Genomic DNA, 15,954 nt, shown 5'->3' on the forward strand with positions numbered 1-15,954 from the left:
GCAGCAACCCTTTCCCTATCTAAACCACGCAGGTGGGTATATGAGAGCTTTATTTTTACTTGGATGGAATTAGCTCATCTGCCCATGAACTTAGCACCTAGATGCATATTTTCTGCCTTTGCACATTTTGGTGTTTAGAAATCTGGTAAAGACCCAAGGATTTCAGGCTAGAGTTTGGTTCAGTGGTTGTAGATGTCTTCTTGCAGAAGTAGGGTCAGAGAGGAAAGAYTGGTGGCAGTGCTGCTGTTACTCATTCTAAAAACACTGGGGAAGAGCTGCAGGCTCCCTGAATTTTTTAAGGCAATTTGCTTTAGACAGGCACTGGACAAGGCCCAGAAATGATCCAGAGCACCAGGATTCCCTATTCCCAGCAGCACGCTCTTAACACCATRCTCCCTCTTGTTTACTGTGGTTCTGGTCTCATGGCTGCGTTAGTCCTGGATACTCTTGGCCACATTTGAAAGAAACAGTTGAYGTTTGCTTTCACCATTAAAATATTACCTAGTTTTGCTGTTTCACAGATGTTGTCTATTTGTTACTTCACTGAAAARCTTTAAAACGGACTCATGCACTTCCCCTCTTCTCTTTTCAAAGCTTAAATTTGGGCTGCTAAATTTATACGCATTATGCAGCAGGATTTGTGGAGGATTAAGACCCTGAAAGCCTTTGACCCATTCAAGAGGAAGAGGAGATGTTGAGCAGCTTTGGAAACCAGAARATATCAGAAATCTCAAAATTGACATGGGAACTGATAATTTATGTGTTTTACAACTTATTGCTCCTGATTTTGTTTTTTCYTTCCCCTGGTCTAGCCAGATATATGATCCAAATGTGTACAAAGCACAAGTAATTATGCAGCAATTAAAAAGAATTAGGWGCTTCTCTTCTGCTCCTCATTGGAAAGTTTTAAATTAAAACTCAGGTGTTGCTTCCACATGCAGACTCAGGAGCTTCAAACCTGAATCTGTTCAGGTGAATAGGATCCATTTAATTCTGATCTGTTTTTCACTTATCAGATGCAAGAGTCATCTCATGAATTTGTTCATATACATGTTTTATTAGCAAATAATTATTCTCTGTCTCRGTTGTTTACATTCCTATGTGGCCTGTTTTGTCAGAAAATAGGCAACATTTGCCAAATRTGCTTCCTGGAATTTCATAATTTCTCTCTGATTTGTTTCCTCTCATATGTTGAAGTATTTTTTGTTTTCCAATTTGAAAAACAGAAAGCAAAAAKATGAGCGAAGTTTAAAAGGGCTTGTTGACATCAACATCTACGTATTTTTGGTTTATCATGAAACTGAAGGTGGARCTGATTGCATTATTGACCACTATATTTAGCCAAAGTGAAGGAAGTGTCTCTCCTCAGCATTGTGTGGACTTCTGCAGAATCCATTACCACAGGAAATCGTTCCAGTCCAATATTATGGCTAAACTGTAAAAAGGATGTGTATAAGTATTGTCTAAAAATAACATCTGTTGTGACAAATTTTAAAAGAAGAATACCTCAATAGACGGATCTCATTWAAAATAACATTTTGCAGCTCTGGGCAACTGTGGATTTGTTTTGCTTGCTGGCTTTTGCAGTGAAGGACCGYCCAGCCTTGGGGGAAATAATCAGAATTGCAGGACAGTTGAGGAGGAAAAGACCCTTGGCAATTATCCAATCCAACTCCCTGCTTGCTCAGAGCAGGCTGCCCCAGACTGTATCCAGCTGGGGTTAGAACATCTCTGAGACTGGAGTCTCTACAATCTCTCTGGGTAGCCTGCAGCAATGTTTGACTACCTTCACTAAAAAAAAACATTTCTTATTTTGAAAGGAATTCCCTGTGTTTCTGTTCATACCCATTGTTTCTTGCCYTGTCAGTGGATACCACTGAGAAAGGCCTGGCTCCAAATCCTTTCCATGACCACTAGGTATCCGTACACATGGATAGGGTACTGCTGTGCAGATCTCCTGCCACCTTGGCCTGGTTTCCTGATCATGGGAATGACAACTCTTGAGTATAGAAGAAGTGTTCCTTGATATTATTAGCTGGTCTACTGGACACCTCTTTAGGGTTGAATCCTATGTGATTCTTCTAAGCAGATCCCTGAAAAGGCTAAGATCTGCTCTCCTGGACTCCAGGGTTATGAACCTGCTTTTTAATTTGTAGATTCCACTCAGGATCCTGAATTCTGCTGTCTCATGATCCTTGCTGCCAATACTGTCTCAGCCTTGATGTTCCTGGAAAGTTTTTTCTTGCTTGTATGAAGTCCAGCAGAACAGCTCTCCTCATCATGTCATCAATCATTTGGTTAGAAAGTTGTCATCAGTGCACTCCAGAAACCTTCTGAACTGTTTGTGTACACTCTGTTGGCCTCGCAACAGGTCGCCCTTGCAGCATCTGTGAGTGTGAGACTTCTTCCAGTTGCAAGAAGGCCTCATCTACTTCTTTYGTCCTGATCTGGTTGAGGTTGATGTCCACCATGACCTCACTTGTGCACTAGTCCTGACTCATGAGTTCATCTGGCTCATCATCCAGCCCTGGGCAGAGCTCCATGCATTTCTCCTCTCTCAGGTAAAGGGCATGCCCGCCATCCCTTGCTGAAGTCCCTGTATCCACCCTGGGCAGTGCTCCAGCCGTGAGCTACCCCGCTACTTATCCCAGACAAGATCACAGCCCTGTGACTGTGCACGAACCTCAAATTCCTCCTATTCGTTCCCTTTTCTGGGTGAKTTAGTATGGGGACTTCAGACAAGCACCCAACAGTGCTGATTTTGCAGAAAAATTGTGAGAGCTTCCCCARCTCTGTCAGCAGTTCTTTATTGGTCTGTTGACACGTGGGATGGGCTCCCTTTGTGCTGGCTTTGTTGATTAGGAGGTGTCTCCTGGACACATTGGCTGGCACCATTTTCTTGCCAACCCTGWCCACCATTTCCTCACTTGACTGAGGGTTGTCATCTTCATCTCTTGTTCCTAGTTTAAATCTCTCATCAGTTTGGCCAGCTTGTTTGCAAAAATGCTTTGCCTCACTTGGTCAGACAGATTCTGTCYCTTCTCAGAAGGCTTCAAAGAGACCCATAGTGATAAAACTGGAATCCCTGTTGCAAATAATATCTGTGAAATGATTTATTGTTCCACAGGATCTRTTTATTGCTCCTAAACGTTTTCCTCTGCACTGGCAGTATCAAGGAGACTTCATAGGCCACTTCCATGTTTCTTGGGTATTTTAAAAAAGATGAAAAGCTTTTCCAGGAAAACAGAATACTGTACCAGCCACAGTTTGAAAGATTCAGACTGGAATATGAGGAGAAAATAGGTCACGTAGTTTGAAAGGAACCGGATTGTTATACAGATTCAGGCCCCCAGTGCTGGTGGATCCTGGCAGACAGGGACCAAGAGGGACAGCACAGACACAAGTAACAGGATCTAGAGGAAGAGCATCTTTGGAATGAGCTTCTAAAGCACCATACCTATGGGCTGGTTGGGCCATAAGCTAATTTGCCATGTTGCAATTTTGGAAAAATTGTAATGTAGTAACATGGCTGTTTTTAAACCATACCTCTGTGTGATCCTGGTCTTTTCTCTCAGACAATCCCAGCTGGAAACAATGACTCTGAGATTCCTTGAAAAAGGTCAGTGGAGGACACAGAGGAAAGGGAAACTTGAAAGGAAGATAAAGTCAAAGACATTACCACACCCAAAGAGGCTTAATAAGCAGTGTGGATGAAGCCATAGAAAATAATTTCATTGACTTTATGCCTACAAAATAGGCTTTTYAGGGTTTCCTTTGTTTAAATTCATTCAACCCATTTACATTTTTGATAAGAAGCAGAAAGCAGTTGTGTTTTAAACCCACTTTAAAGTGTAGGATTTTTTTTTTTAGCCTGTCAGAAAGCTTTTACATTTCACATTGTAATCCCTGAATAATATGAGGGKAGTCTTTGTTAAAAATACTTGGTTTATTTGAACATAAAGTCGTACAAAAATTTGACATRAAAATGACCTTACAGATCCCTATTTACTAACAAAATTTTTTTGTTTTTTCTAATGTGTATTTTTTGAAAGTCYCCACTTTCTKTTCTGTTTCTTACATTGTCCTGTGTGCTCAAAACCCAGTCTTCTCTTGACTTCTGCTGTCAGGCTTGGTGATAATCTTCACAATTATGTGCAGAAAATAGAGACTCTTACTGTTATGAAAATTTTCACTTTTTGCACTTTTGTATGAAGTCCAGGTGTTATTTATAATGTGGCATTCTTCCAGAGACAGCTTGGGGAAAGCAATGCATTCCCTGTTAACCCTCAACCTGCTTGCTTGGAACCTTCCTTWTTTTTTCCTTACTTGGGAAAATATTTAAAGCACAAATAAGGGTAAATTTATCACTAGCAACAATGAACTTGAATTTTCTGAGATCATGAAACCATGGAGGGATTGTTGAACAAGAGACTGAATCCTCATCCTGCAGTAATTGTGTGTGGTTTTGACCTCTTCTTCTCAGRTCCTTTATTTTTGTTTTTACAAAAACAATGTCCTGCCCCAAATAAGTGCTTGTGTGAGCCAAATGCTTTGTAAATGGTCAAATACCACAGAGTAATAAAGTAAAATAATTGGCTACAATCATTTTGGAAAAGAGTGTAGGTATCAGATTGATGTAAATCCAGGCTGCGGTAATCCAGTAAAACTTAYGTTAACATAAATATCAAATTGCTTTTCGGACCCATTCCCAGACCAGAGGAATGCTTAGCCTGCTGATTTAGCCAGTTGTGGAGCAGCCTGGTCAAGACTGACACATGGGAATACAGCTGGTGAAAACACCTAGGCTTGACTTCRTATTTCCTGGCGCTCCAAGGGAAGGCAGAGCCAGAGATGGTCCAGGACATCAAGAACAGATTCGTTCAACAGGAACAAAATACTGGTGTGAATCTCTTTGGATCAATTTAAGTGCTTAGACAGAGATGTTAGACCATGCTGGAAACTCTGAGAATCTTTCCTGGTCTCTGCCTGCCATCCCAGAAGGTTTCCTGCAGGTTGYATGTCTTGTATGCTGGTCTCATGATGTCCCAGATAAACCCAGCATGTTGACAGTGGCRTTTACTACCTGTGGCAGGGCAACTGAACTACTCCCTTCATGGCATCATATCCAGGGAAAGCTGCTGTCAGACAAAATTCAGTTCCTTAACTGCTTAAGCCAAATTTAAAATTATTCCAGATTTTCTGACCATTCTAGAGATTATTATGTGGCCCTGGTGGCTCATATAATGGAGGGGACCATAGGCTTCATTTATCCTAATTAACTTGGAGTAATTTTCACCTCCAAAAATTCATACTTGTTTTATCTTGAAAGAAAAAAAATTTTCAGGTCAATTAATTTTTGGCTTTTACTATGAACTCAATTTTCAACAAGACGTTTACATCCTTCTCAACATGACCATAAATATAATCAAGAAGGTGAGCTTTTTATGCAGTCCTTTCAGAGATGGTCCAACTTTCAGAGAATCCTAGGAACATCTTCTGAATCCCATCTGACCCTTACTATCTTAAGGTTTTACCAGAAGTTTTACCAATTCCTTGCAGATTAATGTTAACTACTCCTAGTTCACTCTAGAGTGCATTAGTCMTTTTCACATTTGTAAACAGCTTTCAGAACCAAGGTTTTGTTTTCTGTCTTTTCTAGCACTATAGGTTCAAGTGGTGCACTTTACTGGCAGGGTATGAACTGGGTTAGCTCTTTACAAACACTGTAGAAGGAGTACCCAGAGACATAAAAAAATCAGTACTCAAAGCTTTTCCTAACTAGTTTTATAGGTGTTAAATGAAACTTTCTGGAGGCTTAGCACACTGGAGTCAGTGATATTCAAAAGATATTTTTTTCTAGAACAATAATCTTTAGTGTGGCAATAAATGTAATTAAGGCCTTCCTCAAAGATCTTTTTAATGGCTGGTTTGTGCCACAGCAGGAAGTAGTTCCATCCATTTAATACATTGAATATGTATGTACGTATAATTGAAATTTTATAACATTTAAGGGGTTATTTTTTAGACTATCATAGCAGCATTCTGGGAACTTTTGGTCCATCTACCTCATTAGACAAGACAGCAGTGTTGGGATTTGTATATTTAGATTTTACATGATTCAGGAATAGTGTATACTCAATGTTTGGCCACAGAAATTAATATAGTCCTGTAGTGGACCACATTTTTGGACTTCGAAATGAATTTTTGACAAAAAATTKGCTTCTCTTTGTACTGACCTTCAAGTGGCTTTTTGGGATGGATATTAACATTGTTTGTTCAGAAGCAGCTCTCTGGCCTTAGAAGGAAGTCTCAGGTATTTTTATAATTRTTGAACTTGTATTTGTAAATAGATATTGATATTTTGTCTTGGGGATACTCTGAGCTGCTGAAAGGCCAGAGCCACTTGTACAGCATTCTCACAGCTATTCCAGCACTTACCCATGGGATTTACAGACATTGCTGTCTGACACATGAGCTTCAGAGGTGATAAAACTATTGCAAATTGTTCTATTTTATAATCTTGCTAAGACCCAAACTGAGGGACTTTATTGACCTTTGAATGTATAACAGATTAAAAAGTCTGGCAGTGACCATAAAACTGATAAAGAATCATAAAATATAATCTTGTGCCATAAAAAATGTGTCAGAGAGCAAATTAAAGCCTATTTAAAGTCATGCATTTARTCACCAGCAAGAAATTTTCCTGAACTTGTAATATTTATGTTATCTATTGGTGAACTTGGTAGGACAAGGGAATAAATATATCCAAAATTTAGATGGAGAGATAAACCAGTGAAGATATTCCAGCTATTTATTGTCAAGCTGATGCTGTGTTCTGCCCTGTTTGTAATATTTCCTTGTTTTCTGTGTGAACTCTGGGCTCCTAAAGGGTCAGTCAGCCTTATCCAGCACCCCTCAGGTGACTCCAAATGAAAACTTGTAGTGGTAGTGTTCRTCTGGCCTAAGAGAGGTGCTTCCAAATTTCAAACATTACTGCAAAAAGCACAAGGGCACTTTGAGCCATCTTACCTCTGGGAAATATACAACATCTCACGAAGTTTAACCTCAAAGTTAAAGGTACATCCCTCAAAGTGCTTAACATCACTGAGGTAACACATTTTCGTGTTCTTTTTCTTGTTTTTCTGTTTTTTTTTTTATTTTTTATTTTTTTTCGTTATTCTCTGGCCTTTGCAGTAAGTGTACCTCTCTTACTACCTATAAACCTTGTTACTGAGAAACAATGAAGATCCATTCTGAGAAGATTAACTGAACGTTAAAACAATCAGTTGGTGGAGAAAGATATGCTAGAATTTGCTGAATGTTAGGAATCAGTCCTTTTGGAGTACTGGACWCCTATGAGACTTGAAGATTTTGCTGACTAAGGGCATATATTTAAATCTAAGCATGTGATAATCAGAGGGRTGCGATTTCTGTGGTTTGAAGACTGCTTTGTCTGACTGCCTTATGTTTTAATCCGCACATATCAATCATTCAAGCTGCAATATCTGTATATTGTCCAACTTTAAAAAAAGATTTTRTTCCATCTCATCTACAAAAACTTTGTAGATACTGTATTTTAGTTTTAAAAAAATGCTTTCTTAGGCCACACAGCTGTGATGTTTTGATAAACTAAACCTTTAAAAGTGCAGTAGTCCTCATCAACCTGAGACAGTGATTTGATAAACTTAGTCCTATATCAGTTACTGATCTTTACAACAATGCTGCAAACAATACACAACTTTTTTCTATAAAGCCAGTCTCAGCACTGAATGTAGGGAAGATCAGAGAAGGAAAGTYTGTGACTGTAGTGGTTCACAATGCTTTAGGGAAGAAAAAATACAGGGAAAAGAACRAAATAGGAGTGAGAGAAGAGGGAGACAGAGGAACTCTCCAGGCAAATTGCTTGTACTCAAGCAGAACCTGTCCCCCATTGTTAGRTGACAACTGCAGCACAAATCATAAATTACTGCCATCTAAGTCATACTAAATCTGCCTTTACTCCATCCAAACACCTCAGGTACATCTGTGGGACATTTACTGTAAGCCAAGGCAAGCCTATAGGTCAGAATTTATATTCCAGCTCACGGAATGCAGTTCTTTCCCTGAGTCATTTTGATATACCCATTGTGGTAAGAAACATGGAAGGATATATTTGGATTGGTTAGAAATTTACAGCTTCTTTCTCAGCCAGTCCATGAGTAATRTGAAAATTTCCATCTGCTCCAAATTCAGGCTGTAATGTACTTAATGTTTGCTTCAAAAATAGGAGGATAATAAGTGCAAATAGTACATTAGCCCACAGCAAGAAGTGGTTTGCACCATGCTTTTTCACACATTCAACTTAATTTAAATCTCTTCTCACATGATCAGAATGAACAACCAGTGATACACCTGATMTTTTTTGGCAAAACATAAAATCTCTATAACTGTAAAAATCTATATAACTGTGAGGAACTGAAGTAATTATGGGAATGTTTTTAGACYTCCTATTATGTACATACCAATTTCCTAAGATATAGATCTCTACAGATATAGGCTGAACACTCTTGATGGAAAAATGGAGGCGGCAGAAGTTATAATTTCCTAAGAATTAAAGATCATTAATAGCCAAAGAATAATTAGGAAGCATGCCTGTTATTAGCAACAGATATGCAAGGCATCAGAATTTACTGAAGAAAAAGGTACCCCAAACAGTCTCAATTAAACTGTCATGAAAATACCCTCTTCAAAATAAATGTGAGACTAAAYGATGCATTTGCCAGGTCTTATCTTCAAATTCTCTTCTGAAATTTATGTCTTCCTTCAACAGCCTGAAATGAATTTTATTCAGGAGGGAATAATTTACAAAATGTTCTGCCATTCTGTGTTAATATTTTATCAATAAAAAGAGATAGCCACTCTCATTTTCTTTCTTTCTTTCTTCCTTTCCCCCAGAAATCTCACAGTAAAGCAAAATAAGACAAAGTTAAGCAAGAAAAAGTGAAGCAAAAGAAACCTTTAAACAAAACACAAGCTTCATACAAACCTGATTATTCCCTTAAAAAATTTGAAAATATGGCCAAAAAATAAGGATTTTTTTCCCCCTTTCGTCTGTTGAAGTAATTTTTAAAGTCAAGCAATTCAGGTTATAAAGCTATCACACTTAAAGGCTGAATATACAAACATTCAGCTTACTGTTGTGAAGATAAAGCTATCAAAATCAACAAATGATAGCATCAAGATGAARAAGCAATTATTGTGTGCAAGCTGAAATTCTCTCTAAACATGAAAAGGTGTATAAATGAAGCATAACAATTGAAGCGTGAGTTAGATCCCAGATGCTACAAACGCGTCTGGGTGGTTGGCTATCAAAAATAATATTGTGTGCTATTATTCCCAATTTCTAAAATTGCCTGTCTGGCAGATTTTCAGCTTTTCAGGACTCAGCTGATGCTGAATGTGATGTAATGGTTCTGCATATTCTTCCATGTGAAGATCTTCCTCATAGTAATACCCCCTTGTTGAGGAAGTGCCATCTCACACAAGTAAACTTCTAACACTAGGCTCATACCTGGAAAACCAACATCTTTCCAGGTTTTGGAGAGAATAAAGTAAAGAAACACTGGTGCATAACCACATTTTGACTCTGAAGTTGACTCTGTGTGCCATATTTATTCGCCCAAAAGACCATTAACTAAGTACGAGATATTAGCTACTCTATCCTTTATCAGACCGTTTTTCTTATTACTAAATTCTTCTTTTTTAGATTTATCACCTCAGATATTGCATACCTAGAGATATATGACAGCAGCACTGTGGTGGTTTTCAGGCTTTTGAGAGGACTCCAGCCATAACTCTCAGGCTGTTTTGAAAAGGTGCATTTATAATTTTGGAAAGTTTTGAAGGCTCAGCCTCTGGGCTTAAAATCCCCTTAGGATATCAAGATTCTTTTCCCATATGGAAATAATTTAACCTTGCCTACCTCCTTCTTTACTGCACTGGCTTAATCCACTCAATTATAGAAAGCTGCCAAGTCCAGTTATGAATCGTGGTCTCTACATGTGCCTCTTGGCAAATATCAGCAGAACAAAAACCACACATGAACGGGCCATGAACATTTGCTAAGAGGTGTCTGAATCAGCTAACATAGGACATATTCCATCCCACACACACTTAAAGTTCCAGTATCTTTTGCAAAATTAATATTATTCTCATTAGCTGCTGACTTCCCCATTGACACAACTAGTTGCAAGGATCGAATTTTCAAAAGAAAACTTTAAAATTAACTACCATCCACTTTTTTTCTGATCTCTTGCTCTGTCCTAAAACACTAAGTTCCTGCCTGGTGTGTTTTGAAGTCGTTGAAGGAAAGCCTAATTTTACGAACATAAGGGCAGAAGGTTATTCAAAGGAAAGGATGATACAGGAAGGATTAGGACATTGCTAAGTTAGCACAGAGAAATGGCAGGCAGAGGGTCAGGCAGAAAAAGGAAAATGGATACAGATTTTAGCTTGATGAACCAGARATGCTGGGAAAGAATAACTAAAGATGAAAGGAAAATAAAGCCAGAATTATTTAGCAGCAAAGACAAGAATGATGTCTTCATCCAGTAGCTGTTATTAGCTGGGTTATTTTTCTGTAGCTGGTTAATTTTGGGTTTTGTTTCTTTTTGATATGAAACTTGGTTTTGCATTCAGTAGGGATGTAAGTCTGCCTCCCATCTCAGATGTGAGAAAAATATCGACTTTCTGCTGAGAAGAAGCCAATGAAGAGTTTTAAACAGAAGCTGGAGAAAACTGGAGTAGCACACAAAAGCGTGTCTACTAAAATCTTCTAAGGGAAGAATTCAGTAAGCGTTCTATGAATCACATCAGACTCGTTGACAATGACTGGCTTATTATGTAGCTGCTGAAAGAAATGCAGCTTTGTGCACAAGACAAAGGATGACACAGATATGGAGTGATTTTGGAAAACATGAATGATTTTTTAGACAGCAGGGAGGTTGTATAAGTAGTGAAGCAGAATCCATGACAAGCTGCTGGAGAAGAGGTTGATGCAACAAGAAGGAAAAAAAATAATAAAAGCTAGAAAAAGCTCAAGCAGAGAGGAGAAATACATGGGCATGGACAAGCACAAAGTAGAAAGATGCTGAGGAGGGGAAACAGGGAGAGAACATAAATATGTCACTGAAAGTGTAAAATGACTGGGGCCAAGAGAGTATAYTCATTGCCAGGAAACAGAAGGAGACCATTTGGGAAGGAGTTTGGTTTTCACAGCACTGTATTTTAGACAGAATTAGGTAGGTCAGAAGATGTAAGCAAAGAAATATGCAGATGTTTGCCTGAATGGAGAAGCACATACAGGACATTTGGACAAAAGATGAGAATGCAGAAGAAAAAGGGGAAAATACTAGACACAACATTTTGGAAAGCTGAGGAATATGAAGGGTTTTCAGAGTGTTTAATAGAAGCAGGTCAAGGTCTAATGGAATGTGTGAAGCCGAACAGATGGAGATAAATTATCTTGTGCTGGATACCATACTGCCACAGCTGGATCCTTATTAATATAAGAAGTAGGTACACTTTTGTTTTTTGTTACAGAGAAGTGATGTATGCACAGTGCAGGAGGAAAGGAGAGACAAAGGTGTGAGAATGCACCAAATGAGTTAAAAGTAGAATACCTCTACATTTGGTTATGTTTCTGAAGGCTAATCATATTGAGCAAAGAGAAACAATGATGGGAGTGGAACCCCCATAATCTATTCCATTCAATCAGAGTGCCCTGGCCTGGCCTCTCCCATGATTATAGAAGAAGGATCAGACCTTGGTCTTCAGGAGGAAACTCATTAAGGGGACCCAAGGAAAACACTGCACAAACTGGGYAGGATTACTGCCTTCAGGGGCACATGGCTTGTTGTGGAGTCTGGGAATCGACAGTTGTGGGGTTGGGTGAAACTTGCCATTGGACCTTGTAAAGGGACTGTGGGAAGGTGTAAAACTTACTCATGGATGTTTAAGGGAAGGACCAGAACAAAAGGGAATGATCAGAATGGATCCAGGAGAAACCCTTTTCCATAAATCCTACTTCTTATTGCATTCCACATGGATGTGTTTTCTAGTGGCAGAAATATTCTGTATGTGATGTACAGCCACTAACAAATGTCAGGTTGCACTGGGTGGTGGATAGGTAGGTGTAGGCATATAGATATATATTTTATGTGCATGTATATTTTAATACTTGCTTTTATATTTACATTTATTTTAATATATTCTCTTCATCTAGATCCTGAATGCTTATTTGAAAACCATTTTGATTTTTCAATTTGCAAATGGTGCCTTGGCATCATTCTTGCAGATTCTCTAATTGTAAATATCTGACTTTACAATATAGACCAGGAGCTGCTAGCAAGGGACTGGTTTGTTTTCCTGGCCTGTCTCCAAAAATCAATGATTTAGAGTCAACACTAGAAGAGTTGGCCTGAATAGAAATGATGGGATACAATAGAGTTTTGAACTTCTATTCATTTTTACAAAATGATGTTTTCAACATCTGGAACAATTCTAAACTCTCAGTYACATTATAATGCTCAAAGCATTTAAATGTCATGAAATTGCCCCTTAACACTTTGATTAATTGCTTCTTGTCTTGAATCTGCTCRAACAAAGTATAACTGGACTTAAGTGTTGAGAAAGCCACTGGTTTGGTTTGACAGTTGTGTTTCTTTAGCTGTGTGTCWCCATGGAATTCTTACACTTCAAGGGACTGTTAAATGTCAATTTGTGTGGTATTGCAGAATGACACTTGAAATATTTTTTTATCTGTCAGGGATTGGAATGAATTATTACTTGTATTTTTTTAGTTTCAAGGATGTGTCAGAAAAGCTAATATTTCACCCTGCTATTTCACTAAAATGACTGAACTAAATCCTGCCAAAATTTGCAGGATTTTATTTTATTTAAATTTTGATTGGTTCTGGATTAATTCCCTCATTTTATACTTATTATGAACATCATGCCTGCATARTGTCTAAGTGTTTTTAAATCTCCTTGAATTTTTAAAATCTCCTTGGTAGATTGTGTATAGTGTGCTTGAATTAAATGAGAATTAATTCAGTCTTGTTCCCTGACCAATAAGCCTTACAGCAGGATGCCCTGAGTGTCCATAGTGATAAAATTCCTTATTTACAAATCCTGCCTCACTCAGATATACTCAGATATTGCATGGCATTTTAGGTAACGTGTTCTGCCACCCCTTCCAATCTTTGTAAGAAACAGTGGTAATAAAATCCRACATAAAGGTAGATTGGTATATCTGAATGTCTCAGGTTAGTTGATTGTAATGRCACCATAATTATGGAAGCTGGAATTTTCCATGTTTGCTTTTCATTTCAGGCTAAATTTCCTTGGAGACAGAAAATTCATTTTTGCCAGTTCGGTGAAGATGACTAAGGGAGCACAGCAGAGTGTTTTAACAACATTTAAAATAATTTCCAACTTTTTCTAGGAGGGGCTTATACTATTGTWGGATTCTGTAACAGAAATTGAAATTTGGACAATTCAGCTCAGAATTCACTCTTTGGCTATTAATAAATCTGTGTACATCAAAGGGTTTGTATTTGAGGGAAATCTTCAAGCATTTAATTAAGGACATCAGGAAGTATGAGTCAGATATTTTCTGAAGGATATTTCTAAATTCCAAAAAGCAGTCTGGAAGACTCAGAAATAGGAAGAGCCAARTTCTTTGTCAGCATGGACAGATAGTTCATGTTTTCAAGGGTGTAAAATAATAACTTCTCTTCAAGAAGAGTTACTTTGGTATGAAACTTAAATCAGGAATGTTCAAACTGTCTTTTATATGTATGTCTATTAAATGTGACCATGTCAGAAAAGAATTCTCAGATATTGCAGTAATCTTCATTGAGATCAGTCTAAAAAAAAAAACCTCAAATATTGGAATCTTAAAAAACCGATGAGATCTTCCAGTCTTGGAAATAACAATTATCCAGAAAATCCTTCAGAAAAGTAGAGTAAATGTACTATTTAAAAAATATTGGACAAATTATTGCAACTCTGTACAAGTTGCAATGAACAAGTAATTAATATATGAGTAAAACATGTAGAGATCTTCAAAATACTTTACACAATTTCTAGAGATCTTTTTAACTTAAAATGTGTGTTTTCRTACTTTCAGGAAGATTTATGGATTATTGCATCTTAAATCCCTTAAACCTGAAGGTGAATGACCATATTGTTATAAGGTGTACATCAGTGTATATCTTTAGGGTGGGATCCACATACAAWCCATATTTGCTGTAGGTAAAAGTTGGTGGTGAGAAGTCTTGTGAAGTATTGACTCATCTTTATCTGTGTGTAAGAGCTGTGTAAGTGCTGGGTAAGTGCTCTCATGGCCCACATAAAATGCAGATGATGCTCCACAGCATCCATTAGTCATGATCTACACAGCAGCAGAGCAACAGGAGCCTGACAAAGGAGGAGGGGTACCTTTGGTGGAACTGCACAGGAAATGATTCCTTGCAAAGGGCAAGCAAGTGTTCAGGTTGGTGTAGAAATTGAAGCAAGATTGATTGGACAATGTAGGTTTATACCCTCGACAATGACTAAAATTTATTTTCTTATTTAGATACTTTTCCTCAGTTTCACCTTCCATGTTTTCTGAAAAGCTAGTGGCGGTAAAAGTCAAGCACACGCATAATTTTTTGTGTCAGGGGCTAGTGAATCTTACAATTAATCTGTCAGAATACCGATTAGTTTGCTGATCCAGCTCATCATGCTGCCGCTGGAAAGCAGAATCAGTGCAAGAAAAGCAGCAGGAATGAGACCACCCCCTTTGGCAACAGCTGCTTCTTACGTCAGTGTAGAGTGATCACAGACCTATAGCCAGAGTGAGCCAAGGATTTTATTTCACCCAGCCTGTCAATGGCAGAATGACAGATTAATGCAGCCAGTTGCAATAGCTTCTGTGCAACACTGCACAAGACCCTGCCACTATTGGGTGTTGCTCTAAAAGATCCCTCTTTGAATCAAATGTTTATAGGTAGTAAAGTTTAAATTCTACTCCAGCTTTCACAGTGATAAACGAAAGCTTGAGAGGGCAACCCACACGCATTTTAAATGCAGAGGRACACACAGGTTAGTTTTTAAGCCAAGCTCGTGATATTGATCTTTAAGAACACCCAGTAATGTCTGAATACTTGAAAGAGGCATTACTTTTAAGAACAAGGGGAGCCTCAGAGTCATTGAGAGCACAGCAGGAAGAAAATTGTTTTTTGTGAGGCTGAGTGGGGCCTGATTTGATCTGCAGGACTGCTGGCACTGCTGCTGCTGCGTAAGAAAGAATAAACTCACATGCGAGTGTCAGGGTCCAGCCTACGATGACAAAAGTGATAATCAGAAAAATAAAATTGTATTTTTGCTTGTGTAGAAAGTACCTTTGATTTTTGAGAGACAGAAAATATGGGGCTCTTGTGGTGACATTTGCTGTCTGAGTTTGTAAAACCTTGCGGACTGGCATCACTGGATGTTTGGAATTAACATCGTAGCTTTGGAATGCCACATCTAGTCACTTCTGTGGAATATTCTTGTGTCAGTGGGCAGAAACCGAGGGGTTTGGGTAGAAATCAGAAAGTTAAAGGATGAAAAGGGAGCCACGCAGAGTCCCTGGCATTTGGTTAGTTGACAGAGCAGCTCTTTAATTGTCTATAGACGAAAGTGTTGCTCTCAGAAGACTATGACATTCCAGCAAAACAATGTCCCTCGTTTCAGCTATTCACTGTGGTTTTTAGAGTACACTGTTGAGGAGAAAGAAAAGTCAGGGAAAATGCAATTATGTGTGACAGACAGAGTCGGGATATATCAGAGAGCTGAGAAGAAGGGACATGGAGGGATTATAAATGTAGGCCCTGGAAGAGGGAGGAGAGGAGAGGAGAGGAGAGGAGAGGAGAGGAGAGGAGAGGA

Source organism: Malurus melanocephalus, unplaced genomic scaffold (assembly GCF_030028575.1).
Source record: "Malurus melanocephalus ecotype Western Australia unplaced genomic scaffold, MMel_1.1 scaffold_29, whole genome shotgun sequence".
Classification (NCBI taxonomy): domain Eukaryota; kingdom Metazoa; phylum Chordata; class Aves; order Passeriformes; family Maluridae; genus Malurus; species Malurus melanocephalus.